Source organism: Eubalaena glacialis, chromosome 9 (genome assembly GCF_028564815.1).
Source record: "Eubalaena glacialis isolate mEubGla1 chromosome 9, mEubGla1.1.hap2.+ XY, whole genome shotgun sequence".
Taxonomy (NCBI): domain Eukaryota; kingdom Metazoa; phylum Chordata; class Mammalia; order Artiodactyla; family Balaenidae; genus Eubalaena; species Eubalaena glacialis.
In genome coordinates this window covers 104,036,924-104,063,796 of record NC_083724.1, presented here as the reverse complement: position 1 = coordinate 104,063,796, position 26,873 = coordinate 104,036,924, and the positions used below count along the sequence as shown (strand labels likewise).

General features: G+C 43.2%; 1 protein-coding gene across 3 annotated transcripts in view; it reads left to right on the top strand.

The window, feature by feature from the left end:
- Positions 1-2,059: 2,059 nt before the first annotated feature.
- Positions 2,060-26,873, top strand: part of SYK (spleen associated tyrosine kinase) — an 89,934-nt gene continuing 65,120 nt past the window's right edge. For 2 of the 3 annotated variants that reach the window (XM_061200639.1, XM_061200637.1), the window contains exon 1: positions 2,060-2,195. The gene's annotated coding sequence lies outside the window, so the exon portion shown is untranslated. Of the gene's footprint in view, positions 2,196-2,234; positions 2,354-26,873 lie in introns of those variants that run through there. The other variant, XM_061200640.1, reaches the window with a different exon arrangement.

Genomic DNA, 26,873 nt, shown 5'->3' with positions numbered 1-26,873 from the left:
TACAAAAAACACGGACTCAAAGATTAAAAGAAATGTGAATGGAAGCACAGAGCAGAGCACAGAGCATAAGAAATGAATCCTTGAGAAACAGTAACCACCAGCTGACCAAAATTGTGCCCAAATTTCCAGCCCAGATTCATATCACCTAGGTGGTCCCAAAACACATAAGCTGAGAATTTACCTTAAATTGTCCAAACACCAGTTGCACCCTAGGCTTCTGACAGAAGCAAAGGCAAATTCTCTCTGAAAGAAAGTACCTTCTCCCTAGTCCTCAATTAATCTCCACAAATAATTTTTCAAGGACAATGGGTGGCTCACATCCAACGTAACCAAATACACAAGGAAGCCAGGCACCATGAGCAAGAACCAATGGTAACATTTAGACAACATAAGTATACATTAAAGACTTCATAAGGTGAAATTAACACAGCAAAACCACATATAAAAATATATTTACTATTTTCAAAGAAATATAAAAATAAAGGACCTCCAGGTAACAGGAGACTTTAAAAAGTAAAGGTGTCAGGACTCCCTGAGACCCTCTGGGTGCAGGGCTTTGTTAGGAAGGCTTCCAGGACTCGGCATATAATCACAGCTAAGATTTATTTCAATGAAAGATAAAAAGCAAAGTCAGCAAAAGGAAATGGCACATGGGGTGAAGGAAGAAAGGCTGGGAGAAATGTGTTGACTTTTAGGAGGATTCGTTTTCTAGGCATTTGTGTAATGATTTTAACATTTAAAAAAATCATTAAAAGCATACTAATTAACTTTCAAGATGACTCAAAGGTGGGAAGGACCGCAGCAATGCTAAAGGGTGGCTTAGAGATGGATCCAAAACTTCATCTCGCCTCCCACTAGCATTCCCTAAGGAAACGTTGTACTCTTAGTAAAAGCAAGACAGATCACCCTCCTGCCCATTTCCAACAATATTGCCAGAGGATCTGCAGCCTCTGTTTAGACAACAATGGATATTTCGTTGGTTATCTGCAGTAAAATTAAGTCCAGTGGTTAACAAATATAACCATAATAAAAATCTTTCACTTGGAATAAAAATTTAGTGGCAAAAATAAATGGAAGAGAATGTCCCAGTGGAAAATGCTGAGGGGCTCCAACCGAGTGTAAACGCTTCCTATCACCTTTTTTTTCTCCATGGCAATTATAATCTAACACACTATATATTTTATTTTATGGATTGTATTTCGGTTCAGGTACAGCTTTTTAAAACAGGCACTGTTAGCCACCGTTACCAAGAATGTGAGGGGCTTGAAACTGTTTTATGGGAAAATTTTAAAGAGGGTTAACAGAAAAAAGGGGGGAGGGGAACCACGTAGGTGTTTTTAAACTATTTTAAAGACTACGGAGAAGGATGAAACTTTAATTAGGATGAAACAGAACCGTTCGTGGGTAAGAAGGAAGCAAGTTTAACTCACTGTCAAGAACCTTGTAATAATTAAAGCCCTCAGAAAACTGCCTTGTTGGACAGGCTGGTCTCACCCAAAGGTGCGCTCTAAAATCTGATGTTCACCTAAGGCAGAAGCCACCTGGCGGGATGACAGAGGCCTTCTGATCACCAGTCAGCAGAAGCGTCTTGGGTTGGTGACTGGGAATACCCGCACAGTGAACAAGATTCTCTTCCCAAACAATTGCACCGCAAATGAGCGTGCCCCTGAGTGCCTGTCGGTCCTTGGAAGGATGAGGCAGCAGGCAGGCCAGGTGGCAAGAGGCTCCTGTTGTTGGCCGCGCGCCCTTTTTTGGTATGAAGCCCCCTTGTCCGGGCCTTTTGCGCCCGGGAATTGGCAAGGAGCGCCCACCCGGCTCCTCTTTCTTCTCCCCTCCGGCCTCCCGCCTCGTAGGCCAACCCCGCGGGCTGGGTTCCCGAGCGCTCCGGCCGCCGCTGCCCTGCCCTGGGCGCTGGGGGCGCATGCGGCACACTGGGCGCTCGCGGCGCAAGGGCGGCGGGGCGGTCCCGGGGCGGTGGAGCGCGGCGGCCGGGAGGAAGTGCGGGGCCTGCCCGGGAGCGTTAAGGAAGTTGCCCAAAATGAGGAAGCGCCGTGCACTGGGCGACTGAGGTGACTCCGGCGGCGGGAGCAGCGAGGAGGAGGGGGCTGCTCGGCGCTGCGCCCAGAGCTGCCCCCTCGATCGCGCCAGTCCGGTCCCCGGAGACCCGCGCCCCGCCCTAGCCTCACCTGACACAGGTAGGTGTGGCCGCGCGCTCTCTCCGCTGGGGCCGTCGGGACGCTCCTATAGGCTTGGGAAGGCGGCGTGGAAGGGGAGAAGGCGCCGAGAGAGGGGAGGATGCAGCCCTTCCTCCTTGGCCAGCACAAGGTCTGTGCGCCTATGCAAACCCAGACGGGTACGCTCAGGGCCTTCCTGCTCTGAAAATCGGAGGGAACATTTGATAAAATTTTTCGATTGAAAACTAGTCAGTTGTGCCAGCTTTTCTCCTAAAACTAGTTAGTGCCTCTTGGGGTACAGCTTTTGTACGGGGAGCCGGGCCCGTGGGTGGGGGCCTGTGCCGAGACGGCAAAACTTCAGGTGCTGCCGCGAGCGCAGGAAGTGCGGAAGCGGCTGGGTCCTGGGAGACTAGCTGGAGTCCGCAGGCACAAGAAACTCCGTGTCGGGTCTCGGAAAGGACACATTTTCGTTTGGCCATTTACAGAATCCACTGGAAAATTCCACTGTATTTATCGAAGTGACTCAATGTAGGGATGTTCATCTGCCTGCAAAGGTTTTATTCATACTTTTACTACAGAAAGAAAGAGCAGTTGCATAAAAACATGAAACTTTCTGAACCACTACGAAAATGTAGCATGATTGCCTTTTTTTTTTCACATTTTCATGGTAAAATAACTTCATCAGCCAGTAAATGACTTGGAAGAGCAGGGAAGTTTTGTGTAGTAAAATGTGAATTTGAGTTAAAGATATTTTTGGCCGTATGGCTTCAAAACCTTAAAACCACCTAAATAACGATACAAAGGCGATTTTTTTTTTTTTTTTTTTTTGGTTTGTTTGAATATCAAGAACTAGCAAGACAATCACTGGAGAAGTTAGAGTTTCAATCTTTTGGCTGTTTGAGGTGCAGTTGCTTGGGAAAGAGAATCTCATTCACGGTGCAGCGTCTTCCCAGTCATTAACCCAAGACGTTCCCGACTGGTGATCAAAAGGCCCATGCCATCCTGCCAGGTGGCCTTTGGAAACAGGATTGCAGGTTATTTTAATGAGTTTGCCTGACTTGCCAAAGATTCCCGTTTAACCCAAGTAAAACAGTTGACTGGAGTTGTTCATTTTCTTAAACCCTGGAGGCATTTCAGTGTGTAATTAAAAGACTTGGAGATGTAGTTAAAAGACTTGGAGATACAAATTGTCTCATCTGAATCTTCACGTTAAAAAAGAAAAATCATGGGATGATGGAGAATTCCTGAAAGAAATGGAATAGATTCTAGTATTTGTTTTCTTTGTTTTAGTAAGAACAAATTCATTGCTATTACACAGGTGGCATTTTACTTAAATGCAATTTAATTCACTGATGTGCATACCACGCCTCCCTCTCCCTGCAAAAAAAAAAAAAAAAAAAAAAAGGCCAAACAGTGCATGGATATGTTTGTCTTTGAGGTAGAAGGTTTAAATACTTGTAAAGTATTAGGTATTTTAAGTGAGAAATCTTGTCTACTAAAAATATTTTATCAAATTATTTTGTTCTGTCTACATCGAACTTTTGATCTGTTTAGGGAAATTTTGCAGTAAAATAGAAACATTTATTTTCTTTGTATTTGGAGTGCTTCAATATGTAGGATTTTGTAAATCATCTTAATAACCAGAATGTTTTTAATGTTTTAAGCCAAGGATAAAAGTGAGGTGTATATTTTAGCTCTTTACCTTTCCTGAGGGATGAAATTGTCAGAAAGATCATTTTATCGCTGGAGTTGCATTTCAGAAATAACTTACCTTAGCCTTCTTTAGGTTCATATTTAGTATTCTAAGTGCAGGTCTGATTTCTCTGTTATTAAACCAAAGACTTCTTAGTAGGACATCACTTAGCACATAGCATATCCATAATCATTATCCAAAACCCTTGTGCCAAGATATGTTTTGGAATTCAGGATTTTTGAGAATTTAGAATTCAAATTTAGAATCTGAATTTCAGCCTTGAGAAAGACATTTCTCAGAATTTAGAAAGGTCTGCATACATACTGATGCCATATGTTACACACCACTCCAACACAGCCTGGGCAGCATCCTATAATCCCACACGTTAATATTTCTGCACAAACAGTGTGAAAAGTCTCACTAAGTGGAATAAAGAGAGGCTACAAATAGCTGTGTGTCAATGTCACTAAATGAGGTTTCCTATAAAACTCACCAAAAAACCTTGTTTTTCAGCAGTTTTTGGAGTTAGGGCTATGGGACTGATTCTGTATTAGATTCTGTCAAGCTACTGTTTGCTTTTGAAAGCAAATTACATTTCTACTGCCCAACAACTCACACTTTCCAGTAATTAGATGGGTAATTCCCCCCTTTCCAGGAAGCCTGAAATAGCAAGACTTCCCTGAATTTTCAGTGATACCAATCAAAATACAGATCCTCCAAGTGAGAATAGGATGTTTCATCCTTACTGAGAGACTTTCCAACAGCAAAGTTTCTGACAGCCTGATTCTAGAGAAAGAAGGCCGTAGTTACTTAAAGGAGGGCTATTACCACCCTTCACAGCTACAGCATGGCCTTGGAAGAAATACTGTTTCCTGTTCACTTTGCAGCTCGTTCTATCTCTGTCTGTTATCTGTACCTAAGGAATGGCCGGGTACTTTGTACAATCTGAGCTAATTTTTGCTTTCTCAGCTTTTCACCAAATAGATTTTTTTTCCAACGATCCCCTAACTCACCACCACCCTGCCCCCCAACACTTTCTTCCACTTCTGGATTGATTTAGCTGCAAATGAGTGGAGAGAAAATTAGGAACTTAGGTCTTTGGGTAAGAATTTTTAAAAAATGTCTGCACACTGAACATTGCTTTCCTTTTACAGCAATTGAAATCAAAAGGCAGAGTCTTAAAGAGAGATTGGAATTAAATTGCCTGACTTAATTATATCTTACCATCTTACTCTTCTACCTTGGAATTGAACAAGTTGGGTTTTCTTTTTCTTCCACTCAGAAAAAGAGAGTTTTTTTAAACTGAGGAATTGTAGGAAGATTAAAAAAACTTGGCTGATTGGATTTTAAAGGAAAAGTTTATTCATTCATTTTGACTTTATATTAGCAGGAACATTTTCTACTAGCTTATAATTTTGTCTGGCAAAATGTTAGCCTGCGTCGGTTTGAATTTTTTTTTGCCTTTAATAATTATGTAAGTTTTGCCCTATGAATCCTGAAAGGTGGGTGAATTGGAATCTTAAGTATAGTCAAATTTAGCCACTGCCAAAAATACCAGTAGAAGGAAGAATATTTAGTTTCTATTACAGTAGGTTTAACAAATCAAAAATGACTCTCTCTTGATTCTTTTATTTCTGGGAAACTGTGTATTTGTTTTGGTGGCTGCCAGAGGCTGATGATGGGAAGAGGAAGGTGAGGATGATTTAGAATATTGTTAACACCTCCATTACTAAAGGGGATGTACTGAAAGCTTTTATGATGGACAGTATCTGGTAAGCAGCATCCTCTGTCCTGGGGGTACCTGGCTCTGACCCTGGAGTTCTGGCTCCTGAAACTGGAGAAGGCAGTACCCCTCAGTGCTGTGCTGGAGCCCTGGAGGGGAGTACAGATGTGGGAGGACACTGCGCTTCCAGATTGGCATGCTAAGTGTCACATCTTTGATCTGAGCAGAGGCTGGGCAGGCAGCAGGATTGACAGGAGAGTGTAGGGCTGATGTCAGAGTCAGTGAGGCTCAGGCCTGGATACAGTCAATGGGGGGGAGTGTGGAAGGAAGGAAGAGGGCCAAGGGCCAAGTGTTAGGAAAAGTCACAATTTAAATATTGGTTTGTTTAGTTATACTCAGAATGGCTACAAAGAGCATTTGAATGTCCAACAATTAACCTCCTACATTCCCACTCCATCTCTTTGTCTTAATTGCTAAATCTTCATGCTGTCTTGGTCAGTCCAACAAGTTATTAAATCTATCCGTTTCCGTTCAGTTGTCATGGAAATCTTTTGGTTCGACCAGAGTTAATCTTTCTTTTTATTTAATTTCAATTTATAACAATACCTTCCAATGCTCTAGTACTGCTCCCCAAAAGCAATCTTTTAATCTTTTTAGCTATTTCTTCTAGAATTTTCCTTCTTACTTCCTGATGTTCACTTGCTTTTTTTTTTTTTTTTTTTTTAATGTATCAGTTTTAGACAATGTCTCCTGACTTTCTACTCTGAGAAATAAGTACATGGCAGTCCTAGACTCTTATTACCCAGGATAATCTTTCTATAATTTAGGATTAAGATGTTATTTGGTGTTTGTTTACCTTGTTGAGGTTATATTTACTGCTAGAGCACAGTATATAATATAGTTCCATTTTCTTTCATCTACTCCATGTTGTTTTTCCTGGTGTAAACTCTTGTTTCATTTTTGTGTTTTCTCAGTTGGTCCTGTGCCTGTTACAATTCTCTCCCCAACTCTCTGACACAAAGCTAAACACCCCCCCACTTGACTCAGTTTCCCACTGAGTCAAATATACCAAGCAACCTATCAGTTCCATTTCTCTCTTTTTCTGGAACCCTCTGCCTCCTTATGCCAGTCTGATGGTTTCTTTTCGGTCTTGCTACACACATATTAATAACTGAAGCATATTTTGGGGAGTTGGTTAGCTAAATATATTTCCTGCAAGTTGCTGCCCTGTATACTTTTTGGAGTCTTAACATAACTCTTATCAACATTCATGTAGCTTTCAAATCCATTGTAAATCCATTGTCATAATTGTTGAAAACATTTTCCCCAAACTTTTGATTTCTATGGTTATTTGCTTATTTATATAACTTATTACTTTTTGTAGCTTTTGGAACTTTTATAATTTCTCCCGTCAGGCCATATTCTGAATCATGCTTTGTGAAAGATTACTTTTAGCTCCAATTTAACGGTTAGCAGCTGCGTTTTAAATCAGTTTCAGTGTCACCTCTGTATTTGCTCTGACCCTGATGGTTTATTATCTGATTGATGGGAATATGTATTTTCCTGGGACTGGGGAATCCACAGGGCTTTAATCAGATGGCCAGCCTCGATTCCCTGGATTTCTGAAGTGGGTGCTGTGCAATTTTAAATGGTATTCCCGAGGAAGCTTTCCTTGTTCAAGTGAGTGAAATGAGAGACAGAATAAAGTTGAGTAAGCAGGGTAACTGTCATGGGCTTGTTCAGAGCCGTTGTGCAGGTGTTGTGCATGGTCAGGACATATGTCACTGAACTCTTACACCCCTGTAGTCATAGGATGCATTGGTTCTTGGAGCACTGTGGGGACCAGGACTTCCGAAGTCCACTTTGGGAAACACTGGGTAACTTGCTGCCCCTTCACAAGATCCTCAGGCTTTGCTTAGGTGGAGGCAGAATGCCTCTTAAATACTAAGAGTATTTTTTTAAATTAATTAATTTATATTTTGGCTGTGTTGGGTCTTCGTTGCTGCGTGCGGGCTTTCTCTAGTTGCAGCGAGGGGGGGCTACCCTTTGTTGCGTGTGCGGGCTTCTCATTGCGGTGGCTTCTCTTGTTACGGAGCATGGGTTCCAGGTGCGTGGGCCTCGGTAGTTGTGGCACGTGGGCTCAGTAGTTGTGGCTCGCGGGCTTAGTTGCTCCGCGGCATGTGGGATCTTCCCGGACCAGGGCTCGAACGCGTGGTCCCTGCCTTGGCAGGTGGATTCTTAACCGCTGTGCCACCAGGGAAGTCCCAAAATGCTAGGAGTATTTGAATCACTTGATTGCCCTAATGCTTCAAAGTCACAGTCACTGAATATTTTTATCAACAGTGGTTGAGAGTAGGGGGGCTGAGGTCCCACTGGGTTCAAATCCCACTGTGTTTTCAAGCTACTGTTTTTAGTTTTTGTAGATGGAAGCATTACAGGGGATTTCACTGTGATGTACGGTGGAGATCACGCATGCAGTGCCCATACCTGGCCTGTGGTTAGAACTGGCATAACTGTCACAGTCTCTCCCAGGTGGGTGGCTCTGGGAGTCTGCCCCTGTAGTCTTGGCTGGAGGCTAATAAGAGCAGTCCCAAATCGGTCACAGATGAGTAAGTACTGTCTCTGAAGTTAGTTTCTCTGACCTCCAAGATGGGAGAACTTTCTATCATTTTCTTTTTGAAAAGTGTTAAATTGCATAACTGATGTCTAAGTACATATCCATTGGTGAAGAATTCAGATATAACAGGCGACATTGAAACCCTCCTTAACCACCACCCTCAGCCCCAGCCCATCCCCACTGGGGGAGGGCAACTTGGTGCATATTCTTCTAATCTTTCATCCTGTGCATTCATGCATGTGTATATATGTGTGTATTTTTAGAAGATGTAGTGTTGGTGGTGTGTGTGTGTGCCTTCTTAATACCAATATCATCCTGCAACTTTCTTTTTTGAATCAGCAGGGTTGGGGGAGCCCTTCCTATCAGTGATCATCGTGTTTTATTCCAGGGTGAAAAATATGATTGTTTATTAATAGACATTTAGGATTTTTTTCTAATTTTTGATACTGTAAACAAAGCTGCAGGGAATGCACTTTTTCTTTCATTCTTTCCCTCTGTTTTACCCTTTTCATTGCATTTCATGGAACTGACAGGTTAATCACTTTCTCAAGAAAGATCTTCAGCCCTGTCCATCCTGTTATTCAGGCCATCTATTGAGTCATTTATATTTTAGCAAGCAGGTGGGCAAGCAAGCACAGAAGGTAGTTAATTGTTTATTTTTTAAGTGATACATTAGGCTCTTGCCTAATATTTGTTTTTATTACTGGTTCCAGCGTAGATGTTCTCTTCTTGCTCCATGACCTCTGTCTTCTTTGGCACCTACTCATCTGTTTGCCCATTGGGTGCCTTCCTTTGTACACCTACTCATCTGTTTGCCCATTGGGTGCCTTCCTTTGTGCGGTTAGCTTTTCTGATGTGCTTGGTACTTCTAGGATGTATGCTCGTCTTGTTTTTGAGGTGCCCTAGGAGTTAGTCTTTTAATGCTGTGTGTGTTGCATGGCCCTCTTGTAACCTGTCCCCTATGAGATGTGAGGAAGGTGAGATGTGAGCAGGGCGGGATGAGCCAGTAACCAGTGCGGGGGGGTGCAGGTGCTCTCTGTTCTTCATGGATGTGGCCATACCCTGCCTCTCCAAACGCACGTCTTTCCTACAGAGGGACTCCTGTTGCCCTTAGGAGTGCCAGCAGCTGAGAAGTTGGAGAGGGCTTGGCTGCCTGCCTGCTTCCCTCTCTGCTTCTCCCTCACCCCATCCCACCCAGGCTTTGTCATTTCCAAGGCACCACACGCTTGGTTCTTCGCAGCCATCTCCAGCTGCCTACACTTAGTCTGTGGTTTCCCTCTTCAGTTTGAGCCCATCTTGCTTTGCTTCCTTCAACGATAGCAGTAGTTTCCAGCCCACTAGTAATATGCCTCCTTTGCTCCCCAGCGTGGTTATGGATTTATATTCTACGTTATTGTTTTCAATGCTGTTTCTTTTCTTTCTCTGCATTTATAGCTGCTGCATTTACTTGAAGGGGAAGTCCACCACTTCCTTTTTTTCTTTCTTTTTTTTTTAGCAACACCAATCAGCTGATGGTCATAGCTGTGAAGGAAGTGACAGGGAGGAGGAAGGAGAGGAGCTCTCTAGAGCAGGCATGAATGGCAGGCTTGGGGCTTCTTTGGTCTTCACTGTTGCCCTGGGAGCTGGGCCAGCCATCCTGTAGCTTAGGCAGGAAGTATGTCCAAGGAGAGGGCTGCAGCGGTCAGGTCTGTACTGATGATTAGGAAATTGCTAGTCCCAAATCATAAGTTTCTTAGAAACATGTTTAAGGATGCCAGAGATATTAGAGGGAGAAAGGATCTTGGAGAATGTCTAATTCAACCTGCTGGTAAGCAGTGAGGCCCAGAAAGGTAAAGTGACTTTCACTTATCCAGCCACTAAGTGATGCTGCTGTGATTCGAAGCCGAAAACCCAGGTGTTTCTAATCCAGAACCAGAATTCCTATCCACTACTCCATTGAGGAGCAAAAAGGGACCTGCCATCATGCCTGGTGGTGAGAAGATTTCAAGTCCTATCAGTGGAGACAGGAGCCTGAGAAGGCAGCCGGAGGGCATAAGCCCAGTTTGACATGTCGATTTCACTCTTTTACCAGGAGTTTTAGAAAACTTATTATTATCTTTATAGCTTTGTGTTGAGAAATAAAGCAAATTCAGTAGGAATTGGACCAAAAAATCCTGAATCAATGAGAGGTTAATATGAGAATGTCTGATGCTTTTTTTTTTTTTTCTCAACCAAGCTTATTTATTCACTATCCCACAGGTACACTTATTTTTTTTTTTAACATCTTTATTGGAGTATAATTGCTTTACAATGGTGTGTTAGTTTCTGCTTTATAACAAAGTGAATCAGTTATACATATGTTCCCATATCTCTTCCCTCTTGCGTCTCTGTCCCTCCCACCTTCCCTATCCCACCCCTCTAGGTGGTCACAAAGCACAGAGCTGATCTGTCTGATGCTTTTGCATACGTCTCCTTCCAACACAGATTGAGCTGACTTTCAAATTTACCACCCAAAGTGCACTAAAGTAATGTGAGAAGCTGGTTTAAAAGGACGCACCAAGCCTTTGTCTGCCCATCAGGCCTGCATCTCTGTGGCTGTCCCCACACAGGACAGAATTGCTACTCTCTGCACACATTACTGTCCCTAGAGTTGGGGAGGGGCATACATGGGGTCCTGAAGGTGGCAATGGAGAAGGAGATAAAGGAAAATTTCAAAAGTAGTTCTATTCCATGGTGGAAACACTTGTGATGCAGGTGGGATTTCAGTGGTTCAGTGAAAGAAAGGCAGCGTGACAACTGCAAAGAAAAGATGCCTTCTAGAATGAAGATAGAAAAGTCATGTATGATTTCCCCGAAGGAGCCAATACCTGCAAAGATGTGTGCATGATATTCTTTCTAGATTATCCCTTCTAAGAAAACTCTGGGAACTGTCAGTATCCATTAATAGAGGAATGATGTATTAGTTTGCTAGGGTCGCTGGAACAAAGTACCACAGACATTTATCATGTCACAGTCCTGGAGGCTGGAAGTCTGAGATCAAGGTGGGCAGGGTTGGTTTCTCCTGAGGGCTCTCTCTTTGGCTTGTGGACATCATCTTCTCTCTGTATCTTCACATCTTCTTCCCTCTATTGCATGTGTCTGTGTCCTAATTTACCCTTTTTATAAGGACATCAATCATAGGGGATTAGGGCCTACCCTAATGACCTCATTTTAACTTACTCACCCCTGTAAAGACCCTATTTCCAAGAAAAGTCCCATTCTGAGGTGCTGGGGGTCTGGACTTCAACATATGAATTTGGGAGGGGAAACAGTTCCTCCCACAGCAGGTGGTTAAGTGGAGCCTGGTCTCTCCTCCCAAGTGGCCTTGCTGTGCTGCCACTGAGAGCACGAGGGAGCTCTCCAGTATCATGATGGAGAGATTTCTAAGCCAGCTGAAGTGAGCTTCATGCACAGATAGTTATGGAACATGATGTACGTGGACACCACACACAAAACTAAGCAAATTAAAATGCTCAAGAAACAATTGTCCTTCCTCCTTAGATTAGCATTTTTTTTAAGAAAAGAAACTTATGAGACCCAGAGAAAAAAAATGAAACATAAGAATGATGAGGAGAGACAAATTCTATAAGATCTTAAGGCAAAACTGCAATGGAAAGTGGGGCAACGGACCCAAATTCCACGTGGAAATTAGTGCAAAGCAAGGGTGGCCTTTCCCATCAGTCAAGAAAGGGAGCATGGGTTATCAATTAATGGTCTTGGGAAAACCAGCTGATAATTTGGGAAAAATAAAGCTTTGCTCTGTATACCAAAATAAGTTCCGGATTTAACAAAGAATAAATATATAACAGTGAAATCATAAAAGTGCTAGAAGAAAACAGGTGAGTTTTAAAATAATTGTGGAGTGAAGGCCTTTATAAATATGGTAGGAAATATGGAGACATAATAGAAAACAGTTGATAAGTATGGTTTTCTAAAATTGTAAGCAAGTCCCTATACAAATGAAAAATATATATAAATAAGTGAGGGAAAAAACCTATAAGATATATTTATTTTCAAGGTCTGTGGTAAAGGACCAGTAGCCTTCATATGCAGTGAGTTCTTTCAAATCAATGAGAAAAATAAACACACTCCAATAGAAAGATCAGTCAAGGATGTGAACAGGCAACTCAAAATGTAAATGAACCGAAAGCACACAAATATGCTTTGCCTCTGTGTAATCTTGCATTGATTTAAGGGTTTGCTGTGTGGTGAGGTGTGGGGAAAAGAGACACTCCCACAGGTCAGCACCAGCAGGGCGGTTGGGTAATGTCTTCCAAAATGTAAAACGCACATGTGTTTTGATTCAACAATTTCACTTTTAGGAACTTATTACACACATAAATTGACAAAAGTGGGAAAATATATGTGCATACAGTAATTCATTGCAACATTTTATTTTGTAATAGCAAAGAAAGAAGGAAGTAAAGAAGGAAGGAAGGAAGGGAGGGAGGGAGGGAGAGAGAGAGACAGAGAGAGGGGGAGAGAGAGAGAGAGAGAAAGAAAAAGAAAGAAAGAAAGAGAGAAAGAGAGAGAGAGAGAAAGAGAGAGAAAGAAAGAAAGAAAAAGAAAGAAAGAAAGAAGGAAAGAAAGAAAGAAAGCAAAAGAAAGGAAGGAAGAAAGAAAGAAAGAATGAAAGAAAAGGAAGGAAGGAAGGGAAATATGTATCATGCCTGGTTAAATAAACTATGGTATATCCATGCACTGGAATCATATGTGGCCTTTTTAAACATGTGGAATCTTGTAGACCAAAAAATAAAGATGTCCAAGTTATATTCAGTGAAACAGCAAAATGTAATATATCGCTATATTTTTAAAAACACATACATGCACATAGCAATGTAGGCTCTATTGGAATGTTATTTACTACATATAGATGCAAGTCTGCCTATACCGATGTGTGTGTGTAAACATGCAGAGAGATCCAAAAGCAAAGGTACCAAACTGTGAGTAGCAGTTGTCTGCGGAGGGCAGTAAGGGAATTGGTTTTGAGAAAAAAAGTGAAATGTACATTTTTACTCTGCATACAGATGTTTGCAGTGATCGTGATAAAATGAGGTTTGCTTGGGGGTCTGGGGGCTAAGTAGGATGAGACCAGGAAAAGAACTAATTCAGAAACAAAGCACCAGTCATGGCTGTTGGGACCATTCTGTCTCCAAACAAGGCATTAGGCTTGGAGAGGTTGGGTCGTTTGCCTGGAGCTATACAGTCGAGGTTCTCAAGTGTGCCTGTGCACAGCCGTCACCCGAGCTTGTCTGGCCCACTGATGCCCGGGCTGCCTCCAAAGTTTCTGATGTGGTCTAATGTGTGACCTGCCTTTGGAAATTCATTATTAAGGCCTCCCCACCCCTCCCCCACCAAGTACAGCAGCCAAGGTTGAGAACCACTGGTTTAGAATGAGTTAATGGGATTGCATAGCACACAGGCACATCTTTCAAGCCTAACACAATTTCCACCAAATTTGAATGTATTGGTACACTGGGTATAGTGGCAGCTGTGTGTGCCTTTGACTGTAGAGACTTTGGGCATATTAGCTGGTGCCTCCCCACTTTGTGTGTATGTGTGTGTGTGTGTGTGTGTGTGTGTGTGAGAGAGAGAGAGAGAGGGAGAGAGATTGATTGAGAGAAGGAGAGTGATTGAGAGAGAGAGAACTCACATGTTTCTATGCTGCAAACACTCCATTCTTTGGGAACTTGGATTCATCAAGTCTGGAGGCCTGTGGCAGTTACAGAGGCAGGCATTTGAGGGAGGATGTCAGAGTGTTCTTGGCACACTGCTGTGAGACTTGTGGGAGGTGAGCGCACGTTGAAACAATTCTCAGAGGAAGAACGTGCGCGCTGGTCTGATAGAAAAACCACCAGTAACATTTTCTACCCGAGATAATGTGAATGATTTCCATCTCTCAGATTAGTTCTTACTGTGATTCCAAGTCCACTGTACTTATTTTCTGCCATCTGCCTGTTTCATGTGAGACGGTTCTTCTCATGAGGAGGACGTGAATGAACAGTCTTGCTGTGGGTGGAGAGCCAGGGCCTGGGTTTCTTGGTGTCTGTGGCTTCTGGGCCTCGAAGCCTGCAGCAGATGGAGACAGAGGGGCCGCTCCCGCTATGGGCCATTTGGGGACAGTCTGTGGCGGGGCCTCCCGGTGTTGACCCTGTCCGTCCAAGCACACACGTGGGAGCACCGTGCAGCACTCACGTGCGGAGCCCCTGGGGCTCACCAAGTGCACCCACATTTATATTTCGTAATAAAACTTCTAGGACCACGACTGTAACCCAGAAACGTCCGGTTCTGAAAGCCCCTCTGGGGGGCAGTGTGGGTGGCGGAAGCAGACCAGGCACACACCTCTGATTCTGTTACTGACCAGGATTCTTGGCCTCCTTAAGCAAAAGAAATTGATCAGAGGCCAGACAAGAAATTCAGGCAACGCTTTATTGGGGCCCCTGCTGCAGCAAGGGGGAGTGGGAACAAGTAACAGGTTCCCTTGCTTGCTCCCTGAGGTGAGGGGGCGAGCTGGTTCCTTATATGGGGTGAGGGTAGGGGTAGGTCCCGGGGGTCGGGCCAGAGGGGTGGCTTAGGTGGTTTGCCCACCCCTTTGGTGGTGCTGAGTGCAGGGGGCATGTGCAGTACCCTGCTTTTGCTCCTGGTTCTTCAGAAGTGGCAGTTGGGGCTTTTTTGGTCATTTTTGTATCTTCTTGTCCATAATTTGCCCCAACTGCGCATGCACACGGTTATTTTTAGTCTCTTATAGTTTCTTTGTATTTTGTTCCTGGAGGAGACGTTTGTCCAGGTGTGAACATTGCAGCAAAGGGTCCCAGGTCCCGGGTCCCAGCCTGTCTCAATTCATCATTCCTTGAAACTCCTTCAGCCCTGGCCGCCTCATCTCCAAAACGAGGCCAGAAAGACCTGCCCCTGGGTGGTTGTGGCACCCAGAGACCCACTGTGCAGAGTGCCCATCAGACTGGCTTGCAAAGAGGTGCCCTGCAGAGCAGTCGTATTTGGGTACAGGAAGTCAAGGGGCTACGTAGCCTCTGGTTACCTGGGGATTGAAAAGGGGGTCTTCTGGGGACAAAATGATATTAGAAGACTTTATGGGAAGGTCACAGAAAGAGTGGCTCTGGCCCAAGTGTCATTTGACTCTGAAGCAAATGAGTGTCTATTCCCTGGCGGTACACCTGGGAACCCTCCTGGGTTTTAACAGGCAGCCCTTAGGGAGCGTGCTCTCCTGTCCCCAGTGATTGGACAAGGATACCTTGCTCAGGGGGTCCTGGCAGCGCTCTCACCTGAAGTGCTAAAACGCTGTGTAACATTATTTTGGCCCTTGTCATGTATTTTTACAACATCAGTTTGGAGACTATGCTGTGGACATTTTTGTGAGCTCCGTGCTCCCAGCATGGGGCCCTCTGTGCATGTGTAGGTGCTCTTAAAGTCCCCTCCTTACATTTCAATATGTCACATAGGATTTGGGTACAGTAAGCTAGATATTTGGAGTAAAATGTGTCTCTCGTTAATAGAAAGAAAACCTAGAGCCCCAAGCTTGGCCCAAGTAGGAGAAGCACCTGGAAGGGAGAAGTGTCTGGACCATACAGCTTGTCCCTCGGGGTGAATTTATAATATTCACTTTGTCGACCTGCAGTCCCATCACGTTGGTCCCAGGGAGGTGCTGCCTGCTGCTCTACCTCGGACACCTAGCCCAGGTGAGGAAAGATGGCCTCTCCCCAGCTTCCCTGGCAAGGATCTAGAGCTGTGCTGTTCAGAACATTGCCACCAGCCACATGTGGCCATTTACATTTCAAATCCTTAAACTGAAATAGAATGTAAAAATCAGTTGTCAGTCACAGTGGCCACATTTCAGGGGCCACTAGCCACATGTGGCTCGTGGCTCTGTGTGGGACAGAGTAGAACAAACATCTCCATCATTGCAGTACGGTTTTTGGGACAGATTAACCACTCTGTGTTACACCTGAGCCCCACGCGATTCTTCCTGGGGAGTCAGGAGACACAAGCTTCTACCCCCTCCCACCTTTCCTAGCCCTTGGTACCACTGCGTGTGGACAATGCATCATTACACTTTTCCATGTGTGGACCCCGGTTGTCTCCCGTTTCCTTAAGAGGCTCTGACCCTGGAAAGTGGTGGTGGCATCAGAATGCCCACATCCTTCAGATGAGACCCCAAGTCTTGTCCACAGGATCTGGCCTGGCCCTTTCATCCTCAACACAGCGACAGTCTCCTACTCACCACAACAGCTTCTGCCAACACAGATACACAGCACACACCTACATGCGTGTGCACACGCACATGCAAACAAACCATGGCAGTCTGGGTAAGTGAGAGGTTACTAATGAGTAACATAGGAAGGGAAATGGTTCCCAGTTGTTTTCTTGGAGCGGTCTAATGGGAACCCAGCCTTGGAGGATACTAGGTAATGTATGGTGGGGTTAAGCACCCTTTGGTTCAGTATAGTTTCTGAAAGAATAAACTAGTTTTTTGTTCAAGAGGATTTAGAGGTAATGGAAAAAACTTTAGTACTGACTAATTTCTCTGCAGTAAAAAAGAAAAAAAAATCCAATGTCATTTTCTCAAAATATTTGGAATCCAAGGTTCTGTCCACTTTAAAAGGAAGATTTGAAGAGGAAGTGTGCTCCTCGTCAAGGCAAAATGAGGAAAATGCAGTGCTTACCACGTGACCGTGTTCTGTTCTTGCAAATGCAAGAAAACAAGACTCATTTCTGGAACGTGCACCATGTGCATTTGAGAACTCCGAGGGCAGTGGAAGGGGTGAGGTGGGCTGAGAGGCAGGTCATCCTGTGAGAGGCAGCACCCGAGGAGCCTGTGATGGGGAGGGGACAGGTGGAGGGGCCCAGCGCAGGCAGGGCGACCCACTCCAGCTGGGCGCCTGCCCCGTCCACTAGGCTCCATCTCTGCCTCATTCTCATCCTGGGCGGCGGGGGAGAGATGTGCCATTTGCCTGTCTCTGGAATTCCTGTGCTGCTCAATTTCAGGAGAGATAAAATACCACAAGAGGAGCAGTTGGAAGGGTTTGCGAATTATAGAACTTCCTTTCATGATTCAGCCCGACATCAGGAAGCGGAGCAGCACGTACGCTATTCCCAAGCTGACTTCACGCCCCCGGCCAATACGCATGTGTGATGGACAAGGCGAACACGGGCAAGATTCTTTTACCTGAATTACTGTGTTAGCAAAATAAGTACGTCTCAAAATCAGTGTGTGTGAGGAGGTTTTATTGAACTGAAAGTGGTTTCCTGAATGCTGCCTTTCCTGTTTCTCCTTTAGAATTCTATGTAAAACTTTGAATTTTTTACTCTGCCCATCTTCCTCCGTTCCGTAACCCGTGCCGCTGCTCACTTCAGTGGTCAGCTCTGTTTGGATCAGTTTGGAACCTTCCATACAGAGGCAATAATTCTAGAACAGTGATTCTCAGTCCTGGTTGCTCATGAGAATCACCCGGAAAACTTAAAAAAAAAAAAAAAAAAAAAATTAGTGCTGTCGGGACCCCAGCCCTGGAGGTTCTGAGTTAGTTTGGGCTAGGACCCTCTCACCAGTACTTAAAGTACCCTGGTGATTGTCACCTGCAGCCAGGGTGGAGAATCACTGTTCTGGCCTAGAGCTTTGCTATTGAATTTGCTGTTGAAAGCGCTCTTCTGTGATTTTATGTGCATACCCAACACCTGGGGCAGCAGCCCAGGCCCTCAGACTTAGACACCCTAGGCTGCTGTGGGCCCCGAGTCTGCACAGATAAGAAGCATCTGGAGTGATTTTGAAGCAGTCTTGGAGGTGTAATGGGCCTGCTTGGCCTTTGGACTCTTGGCAGAAGTGTTAAAGCCTTCCTACTGTTCACGGTCCTCTTAGACCACGTCCTGAAATTGTGCTGCTTGTAGCCAGCCCTTAGCCCAGCTGGACCTTTCATCTCTGGGCTGGACACTCTTGCCTCCTCTGGGGAGCTCAGCCCTCTCTATGCTGGCTGGGAGCAGGGCCCAGGAGAAGTCTGAAGCCCAGTACTTTCCTTCCCTTTATAGGATCCTGGATAAGAGAATCCAGGAGAAAAGTCCTCTTTTATTTCTGGAAATTTACTTTATAACTCTAAACATCTCCTCCACTCCTTTATTTACATTCTGTACTTCAGGAACGTCCATCTTGCATATCTTAGGTCTCCTTTGTCCTTCTAGCCCTTTTCTGTTGAATTCTTGCACTCTTTGTTCATCTCCATTTCATGTTTCTCAGGCTACTCCATCCTGCCCACCACCTTCTTCACAATGTTAATGTCTGCTCTCTTTTTGCTGTTTGAAATAATAGCCATCGTTTCTTTCCTGCATTTTCCCCTGATCTCCAGCTTATTTCCCATGACTTTTCTTGCCTTCCCATCTCATCCCCTGCCTTTCATGTCCCCATGTAGAGCTACTGTTTTTAACAGTGACTCTTCTGTGAAGTCCTTTGATTCCATGGCTATATGTGTGGTTGTGATTTCATCTGCCCCTTGGGAAGATTTTTCTGGCCAATGTTCTTTGTGTGCTATTTGTTTCTCTTGTTGCTTCTCTTCTTTTATTCTTTTAGTGTAATTGTACAGACCCAGGGTAGGTTCCTCATCTTGGAAATGAATCATGTCAGGGAGCGGCCCAGCATGTGTTCTAGCCTAACAGAATATCTTCCTCATTTTAAGTAATGCTGTATGTGTGTGTGTGTATGTGTGTGTGAGAGAGGGGGCGGGGGAGAAAAAGAAATAAAAAGAAAGAGAGAAAGAAAGAAAAGAAAGGAAGAAAAGAGAAAGAAAGGAAGGAAGGAAGAAAGAAAAGAAAGAAAGAAAGAGAAGAAAGAAAAAGAAAGAAAGAAAGAAAAGAAAGAAAAGGAGAAAAGGAAGGAAGGAAGGAAGAATTGCTTAAACCTTTACTTCTTCCCATGGAGGCTGCTAGCCATTCAGAATCTCCTCTCCACCCTTGGGAGGCGGCTGGCTTCCTCCTGCTCTATAGAAGCTGCACATCTGCAGGCTTTGAGGTCTGCAGCAGTGCCTCCGCTTCCTTGACCGTCTTCCCTAAAAGTCTTCATGCTCCCAGGACAAGCCTTTGCTGCATTTTGCTGCTCCCCTTGGGTTGTTGCTACGGGTGAGAGTGGTCTACTACTTCCATGACATTTCTCTTTCTTGTTCTTTTTGGGGGGTGATTTTAGAGAGAAGGGGGTCGTGACATCTTTACTCTGTCAACATCCAGGCTATCTGATATTTTGATATTTATCATACAGGACAACTTTAGTGTGTTTGGCATTTTTGTCAAACAACTAAGTTTCTACAGGAACAGTTAAGAACAAACAAATAAACAGAAAACTTCAGAATGACCACAAAAGTTCATGTGGCACTCTTTGCTTCTGCCAGCCTCTCTGATCTACCTGGCCAACTGGGGCCGTTTTATTGGCTGGTTTCTTGATCTGTTCATTACGTTGATTCATTGGCCACGTTCCACCAGCCAGGGATGGTGGTAGGTGTTGAGGCTATAGCAGTAGCCAATATCCTTCTCTGCACTCAAGTTGTTTACAGTCAAGTTGAAAGAAAGAGCAGGCCCAGCACCAGGCCTTAATCAGATGTAACCTCATTTATTCTTCACAATAACCATTTAAAAAATTCAGAAAATTGCCATAACACTCATAATTAAAAAACACTGCCAGTTTACCATTTTTGCCTTTATTTCTTCTAAAGAAAGAACATCCCAAATAAAGTAGAAGTTGAGCCCTTTTTGTGGAGAGTAACTTGCTCAAGGCTGGAGAGCTGGTGATCAATAGGCCCCTCTAGGTACAAAGTCTGTTTATTCTTTTATTTACTTTGCTGCATTGCCTTGTATACAAGGCATTGATTGTGCCATGTTAGCTGTGTGGCTCATCTACAGCAAATATCAACACCTGCGATAGTAAACCAGATGGATTTTTCTTATGCAATGGACTGATTTTTAGTAAATGTAAATACAGCCTACATTTTTGAGAGTGCCAGGAAACATCTTGTTAGAGAGCCAAGCAAATAAAGGGAAAGGTGGTTATCAGAAGCTGAGATGAATTGAGATGTGCATTTTCCAAATGTTAGTATCTCTTTACCCTTGTATTGATTTTTACAGTAACCCATACTTTTATCATCTAGTTTGTGACCATTGAGACCCCTTGTGAATATTCTAGAAGTCACTCAACATGGATAAAGAATGAATCTAAGACTTATATTTAGCATTCTGCAGGTTCCATATTTGCAAATCCACCTACTCACCAAAATTTATTTGTAACCCCCAAATCAATACCCATGGTGCTTCTGTAGTCCTTTGTGGACATGTGCAGAGCAGCAAAATACTTGAGTCACCTGACATGCGTGTTCCTAGCTGAGGCTGAATAAGGTGAAGCTCTGCCTTCTAGCCTCAGCTCATCCTATAAACAGTGTCTTTTTTGGGGTCAGTTGAGTGGTACATTTTTATTTTTGTGCTTTTTGTTGGTGATTTTGCTGTTTAAAATGGCACAGTGCTGAAGTGCTGTCTGGTGTCCTAAGCACAGGAAGGCTGTGTTGTACCTTATGGGTAAAATACGTGTGTTAGATAAGCTTCATTTAGGCATGAATTATGGAGCTTTTGCTATGAGTTCAATGTTAATGAATCAACAGTATATATTAAATAAGGTATCTTTAAACAGAAGCACACATAAAACAAGGTTATGTATTGATTGGTTGATGAAAATGTGACCTGAGGCTCTTTGGAACCTAGCCGTGTATTTCCCTTAGGAGCAAGGGTTCAATATTTGCTAATTCAGTGTTCGTGGCAATGTTATAAAACATAATTATCACAAATAACGAGAAATGACTGTATTTTATTTCTTTTTTTGTACAAATCCGGGAAATGATTTTTAAAACCCAGTTAGATGTGACTGTTTTTATGAGACATATCTTTGAAAGGAAAGAACTATTTTAAATCCAGTGAAAATCTCTTTGCCTTGCATTTTGTATTAGTTAATTAAATTAGCAGGTTCTTCTTGAGCTTCTGCTGTGTGCCTGGCACTGTGCTGGTACCAGGAGGACATCGGTGAACAGGTCCAGAGGGCAGATCACAATCATCAGGATTAAAAGTCCTGACACTTCATCAACATGATTGTTGTTTAAATTTGGTAGCAACCCTAGTGAGTTCTCAAAACAAGAGTCTGATTCTCACACGAGTGTTTTCTTATGAAAGAATAGTTTTTCATAGCAGTATTTTTTTAAGTAAATATCTTTCTCATAACCAGGGACTGATTTTATGGCAAGTTCCCTCCCAGCTGCACAGTTGGAGGCTCGTGATGAAACACTGTAATACACACCCACCAGAAAGTCCTCGTGGCTCACAGTATTCAGACCCCTAGGTCATCACAGGTCATATTGGCACAGGCTGACTCAGAAGGCTGTCAGGGAGAAACTGCTCTGCGCAGCAGAGCGACGGCAGGCATTTCCCTCCAGTGGGGTCTTTACTGCATCATACAGCTCAGGTGTAAAGAGACAGGTCCACACCCGGAGCATGCCCAGGAAGCCAGCTATCTCTTTGAACAACACTCAAGACAGCTTAAAGGTCCCACTGGAAACAGGCCAAAGCTTTGGTTTTTATTAGATATTTATAGTTCCTTCAGTCCAGATGCAATTTATAAAATAAAATGCTAATTAGCATGAGCAAAAGTGGTGTTGCCTAAATAGGTGAGCACCACATAGCCAATGGGAGAAGGGCATCCTCTGGTGGGGCAGAGCCTGTTCTTTAGGTGGGAAATGTTGAACCCAAGCAATTCTTGTGATAAAGGTCATATGTTCCTTGGAGGGTAAAATGTTGGTCATTTTAGCAGTTGGAGGTTTCTGTGAACAAAATACTTTCGATGACGTCATAATAGAGAATTTTTTTTGTTTAAGGCTCTATGTTTTCAAAGTTTCTTGCACCTTATTCTTGATCCTCTCTATCACTTTATGTGCTAGGAGCGTGTTTGTGTCTAGGGTGTTGTGGTCATCCCCACTTTTTCCAGTAAGATCCATAAAATACAGAGCATCTTTACTGATCATTGTTGCCCCGGGCTGCAGTTGATGTGCCTGAATATAATCATGGGCCCTCGTGTAGTCAGAGTGGTGGCTGATGGGGACAGGCTTCAAATTTGTCTTTAAAGCCCATATTATGGAACGTAAGTTTTATGCTCATTTTTTAATATTTTTGCATGAAAAAAAACTTACATTTTTATCATGAATATTTTCTCATATGCAGACACATGGAGAAAAGAGTGTAATGATCATGTGTATACTCATGACTTAGTTGTGGTAATATTTTTCCATATGTTTTTTCTGAAGTGCATTCCAAGTAAACTACAGATATTATAAAGTTTCACCCCTAAACACTTGAATGTTCCTTTCTGAAAAAAGGCATGATATCCCCCCTAACACAATTAGCATTAGGTGACATTTGTAATTATGGCATCACCCTAGCTGCAGAACCACAGAGACAGGTGAAGAGGAACGTGTGAACACACCATCCTGGGAGTGATTGGATAAGAAAATCTATGTAAGGAGGTCATTTCCAATAGTGAGGGTGTGCACTTAGTCGTCACCCTGCCTGCCACTAGGACACTTATCCTCATGGCCAACCCAGGGCCTATACCAGGTGCCAGGCTACATGCTGTGAGCACTTCACACAGATTGGCAATGGAATCCCCACACTGCTCTTGGAGGTGGGTTTCACCAAGATTCTTGTCTTGCAAATGAGGGAAGCTGAGGCTCAGCTGCGTGGCTTAAAAGCAACAGATCCAGTGTTTGGACCCAGGGACTCTGTCTTAAGCTGGGACTCATGAGCCTGTCACAGACCACCTCTCCACCCCGTGTATGCAAGGCTTTCTGTGACTCTACAAGAGGGTTCTGCCTAAAATAAGGCACAGAAAATGCTGCTTGACCTTGCTCTTGAGGTGAAAGAGAAAAGTGAACATTGCTGTCAAAACACAAGGCCCTTAATTTTGCAGAGTTATTGTAGTTTTCTTGTTGTAGACCTCAAATGTTGTTAAAGGTTGTGCAGAGGGAAAAAGAAGGGAATTAAGACAATAAGGCCCACAGCTTCTCTGTAATTTGGGACAAGATTATGGTTTATTAATTAGCCAGGTAGAAAATAACACTGGTCAATATCTAAATGGTACATATCAAGGTTTTCTAAATATATTGTATTTGGGGGAGTGTGAAAAACAAATATTTTTTTTCCTTCTGCATTCCAGACCTGCATGAAAAAGCAGAGACCTAATCATTTGAGGCAGAAGTAGTTTAGGACTGTCTCAGAGCTCCTGGGGAGAAAATATGGAAAGGGTGTGCACTGTGTGTCAGAGGATGTTGGGCTCTCTAGTGATTTGGAGTGAAATAGTGTGGAGTGGACTCAGGACCCCGGAGCACCTGTGGGCTGCCTTAGATTTGAGATGAGCAGTTGGGACACCTGTCTGGATTAAACTGCAATCACATCTCACTCACTCACTCATTCATTATTCATTTGACAAATGCTTATGGACCAGATAATCACGTCTGAGTCATTCTTTCATTCATTCATAAATTCATAGGTATGACGTGGTTATGGACCATCTATTATGGAGTAATCACATCTGGATCATTCATTCATTCTTTCATCTGACAAATGCTTATGGACTGTCTGTTATAGAGTAATCACATCTAATTACTCACTCATTTATTCATTCATCTGACAAATGTTTGTGGGCCATCTCTAATAGGATAAATACCAGGTAAGGATGAAAGAAAAGAGACACCATCTTCCAGTTTCAGCTTCAACAAATAAAGAACTTAAAATAGGTGTTCTCACTTTTATTCTTAGAATAAGAAAAAGCTGGACTAATTGTGATTCAGTGACTCTTCTTAGACTATCAGAGAACTGAAGTCTTAGGGCAGATTGTTACCTAGAAATCTGGAAGAGACAGGTGTATTTAGAAACACCAAAACCTGCTTACCTGGCGTGATGCTGCTGGAGCCCTAACCAGACAGGAACTCTTAAATGGTCACTTTGGTGAGGCCAAGTATGGACTAGTTTGAGAGAGAGAAACTCCAATAGGTCACAGTCTCAGAAGCGTCTCCACTATCTTGGGCTTTACCTCTAGAAACCTTGTTTTAAGGGTACCTGGGTTATGTTCTACTGAGGTATGGTAAGACACAAAGACACAGAAATAACTGTCATGAAGATAGAAGTTTTTATATTCACATATCCCTAGAAATTGCAGGCACAGCATACCATGCAGGGTTACATGGAGAAGCACCAGGTTTGGTCAGGAGGCACAGGGAGAGGGGAAAATGTGGACAAGAGCCTTTGTTGTGGTTTCTGTGGGAAAGAACAGGTGAGGCAGGGTAAGCAGGCTTGGGATTGGCTAGTTTGAATGATTTCAGTGGGCTATGGTGCATAGGGGCTGTCCCTAGTTGCCTGGTATCTGACCTTGGGATGATTGGGGCAGGGGAATAGTGGCTTGGCATGTAAATGAGGTTGGTGGGGGATTGGTTGTTTCAAATACAAAAGACACACTTGTAGGAGAGCCCAGATGAAAAAAACAAAAACAAAACTCTTACCTACAGAGGAATAAGGATAAGAATTATAGCAGACTTCTCATCAAAAACAATGCAAACAAGAATTGGAGTAGTAAAAGATATGAAGTGTTGAAAGGAAAAAAATAAAAGCAACAACCTAGAATCTTATATCCAGATAAATTTACCCTTCAAAAGTGAAGGAGAAATAAAGACTTTCTCAAACAAAAACAGAAAATTCACCACTAGCTGACTGGCCCTACAAAAAATACTAAAGGAAGTTCTTTAGTGGAAGGAAAGTGATATAGGTCTGAAACTTGGATCTATCTGAATAAAGGAAGAGCATTATAAAGAAGAGAAAAATAAAGGTAAAATAAGATATTTTGTTTTTCATAATCTTAATTGGTCGAAAAGGTAACTGTTTAAAGCAATAGAAGTAACCGCGTATTGGATGATTATAGCATATGGATACATGAAATGAATGACAGTATTGTCTTAAAGACAGGATGGAGGAATTGGGAATACTGTGTTACAAGGTACCTGTATATGTGAAGCAGTATAGTATTATTTGAAAATGGAATTTAAATTTTAAAATGTATTGATATATTATAAACTACAGGACAACCACTAAAAATTTTTAAAAGATATGCTGGGAAGATATAAAATGGAATCATACAAAAATGCTTGATTAAAACCAGAGAAAGCAGAAACAGAGGAGAAAAAAGAACAAATGCAGTGAATTAAAAAAAACAAACAGATACAAACATTGTAGATATTAATCCAACTAAGTCAGTAATCACTTTAAATGCAAATGGCCTAAGCACACAAATTAAAGCACAGAGATTGTCAGAGTGGATCAAAAACCAAGACCCAACTGAATACTGTCTACAAGAAACCCACTTTAAATGTTAAAACCCATATAAAGTAAAAGTAAAGGGATGGAGGAAGATAGTCCATGCTAACACTAATCAAAAGAATGCATTCAGGTGGAATTTGATACTTATAATGTCCTAGGGCTTTTTAAAATATAAAATAACCAAGATGATTTTGGTATACCCCACCTAGCACTTCAGGACAAAGTTTGCTTAGCAAGAACTGTTGGGAGAGTGCATTTCCTGGCTGGCTCAGCGTAACAAGATCAGCCATTGGTGCAATCTGTTCTGTTGGGTTCCATGTCCCTGGGGTGTTCTTTTGTACCCGCAAGTGAAGGAGGCTGGATGCGTGGGGAACTGCACTTCTGCTTTCTGGTTGGTTTGCCGATTTGGGAGGAGAAGGCCCGCTTCCCTAATTGCAGACACAGTGCGGACAGGAAGTGCTCTAGCTGGTAAGGCTTGTCTTCTGCTTTCTCTCCATTTCTGCTGTTCTCCCTTTAAATACATCTCTCCACCTTGGGCTTTTTCCCATCCCACACTCCATGCTGTCCTGGGCTTCTGAATGCAGACCTACGCTTGAATCCAGAAAAGGAAGGTGGGTCAGATGTGTCGGAATCAAGTAAATCCAGAAGGGTGACCTCAGAGTTCTACCCTCTGTGGCTGCCCACAGGAAGGGTACCACACTCGTGCTTCAGCGAGTTCATGTCTGTGCTCGTGTGTTGCGTGTACTCTTCCCTGTACAGCCAGCCTTCTCCCACTGAACGCATGCCCAGAAGAGCCGGGGCTCAGGTCTTTGCCATCCTACTCCTTGCCTGCAGTTATTGTATGGTCAGACCATCTCTCTCTCCTTCATAGAACCTTTTGCCACTTGTTTAAGCACTGGGTATATATATGTCTCAGGTTTATGAAATCTAAGAATACGATCATAAGCTTCTATAATATTTTGCCATCATGAGTCACTCACATTATTCTTTCACTGACTAGAAAAAAAGTGATGGCTATTTTTAATGTAAAAATTATCTACAGAAAGTAAAACTTTCTGTAGATGATGTAATCCTTTCATTTAAAGGATTTAAATGCGTGCTTTCATTTAAATCAGGTGGTATGGTTTCTCTAGCAGCTGCAGGGTCCCTGTAAATACTGTATGAATGAGGTGGGGGGACAGGAAAGTAAAATAGTGCCCTGAAGCTAAAAACCTTCTCAAGGCACTGCCACAGGGGACAGGAGAGGCCAAGTCACTACGAGGT